Below are 2,100 nucleotides of genomic sequence, written 5' to 3' on the forward strand. Positions count from 1 at the left end.
TACCCCGTTGATTTTTTCAACCCGGTGAACCTACTCAAAACCCAACAGATTTGGAGCTAGTTGGACCCGTCAACCTGTTAAGCTTTTATATATATATATATGGGTTCATTGAAACTCGTAATTTAAATCCGCTTTATAATCTGTTACTCTGAACCCATTTCTAAATCTGGTCAACGGATTTAAATCCGCTTTATAATCTATTTGACTCACTCCCAATGGGATGCGTTTAATATGAAGTCAGATTTAAATCCGACCCATTACTATTCCTACATTCATATCATCCCTATATTTATCCAAAAGGTTGGATGTTATGTTAATATTATGACAAAATGACTTCTTGAGGGTTCTAATTGTTATGCGACTATTAAATTAGTGTTTCGAACAAACATGCTGATAGATTCTAAGTTGGCAAACACTACTCTTTCATGTTGTGCATTAAATTCACCCTATAATGTTTGTTGCTGGTAAAAGAGACTTGATTTTAACTAAAACTTATTAAAAAAATTATATTAAAAAAATCGCAACTTGTAAATAAAGTATTTATAAATATTACATAGTACAATAAGGGTCCATAGCTCAGTGGTAGAGCAATTGACTGCAGATCAATAGGTCACCGGTTCGAACCCGGTTGGGCCCTTTTTAAATATTTTCTTTTTTAATGGTTTAAGATATTAGGATAGTAATATAGTATATATATATATCTCTAACAGTTTAATTATAACTAAGATGATTTTTTTTTAAAAAAAAACAAACCTCCTCAAACAATATTATAATTATTTTTTTTTCTTTTTTCACACAACTGTTTAAGAGTAATTTTTTTTATTGATTATTGTGTCTAATGAAATATTAAAAAAATATATTATAACATATAAATTATTGAATTTTTTATAATAATGAATTACTTCAAATACTTTAAATCCAATTCAAAATATAGTATAAATTCTTTTTTAATGGTTTAAGATATTAGGATAGTAATATAGTATATATATATATATATATCTCTAACAGTTTAATTATAACTAAGATGATTTTTTTTAAAAAAAAACAAACGTCCTCAAACAATATTATAATTATTTTGTTTTCTTTTTTCACACAATTGTTTAAGAGTAATTTTTTTATTGATTACTGTGTCTAATGAAATATTAAAAAAATATATTATAACATATAAATTATTGAATTTTTTATAATAATGAATTACTTCAAATACTTTAAATCCAATTCAAAATATGAACACATAAATATTTCGATAAATAAATGATGAGTATATTTGTAAAATACAACTAAATTTATATAATTTTTATATATATATATTTTTAAAATAGAGTATTAAAAATTATAATCTCCATTAATCTTACTATTTTATTAAAAATTTATACTCATTACTAACTAATTCTCAATTAATTTGGTGAAGTCTAAAATTAAATTAGATTAATAATGAATTACTTAAATACTTTAAATCCAATTCAAAACATATGATCACATAAATATTTCGATAAATGAATGGTGGGTATATTTGTAAAATACAACTAAATTTATATAATTTTTCTATATATATATTTTTAAAATAGAGTATTAGAAATTATAATCTCCATTAATCTTACTATTTTATTAAAAATCTATACCCATTACTAACTAACACTCAATTAATTTGGTGAATTAATTACATTAATATTTTTTTTTCATTTCACACTAAAAATAATTTCAAGATTTATTAGTAATTTCACGTATTAATTAGGGATCTAAAGTTCAAGGTTCAACTATCGTATATTATTGGATTTTTTTTATTAATCAATTAAATATCTAGAGTTCGAGACTCAACTACTACATATTATTAGGAATTTTTCTCATTAATCAATCAAGGATATAGAGTTCAAATTTAGCTACAGCATATTATTAAGATTTTTTCTTATCAGTAATTTTCTCTGATTCTTTTAAGTTCCACATCTTAGGATTGACAACACTGCGAATAAAGAATCATTTATAAATACTTTGGGCTGACGACGTTAGAAAGCATATTATAATGCATTATAATAAGCATTATGACCAAGAGAATTGTTCCTAACCTTTCACTCCCATCTAAACATATCAAGAGAACAAACA

General features: G+C 23.5%; 1 non-coding gene across 1 annotated transcript; it reads left to right on the forward strand.

Annotated features, from left to right (window-relative positions):
* Positions 1 to 565: 565 nt before the first annotated feature.
* Positions 566 to 637, forward strand: TRNAC-GCA. Its single transcript has one exon. It is a non-coding gene; the product is annotated as a tRNA-Cys (tRNA).
* Positions 638 to 2,100: the final 1,463 nt, after the last annotated feature.

The sequence above is a fragment of the Zingiber officinale genome, chromosome 10A (genome assembly GCF_018446385.1).
Source record: "Zingiber officinale cultivar Zhangliang chromosome 10A, Zo_v1.1, whole genome shotgun sequence".
Taxonomy (NCBI): Eukaryota; Viridiplantae; Streptophyta; class Magnoliopsida; order Zingiberales; family Zingiberaceae; genus Zingiber; species Zingiber officinale.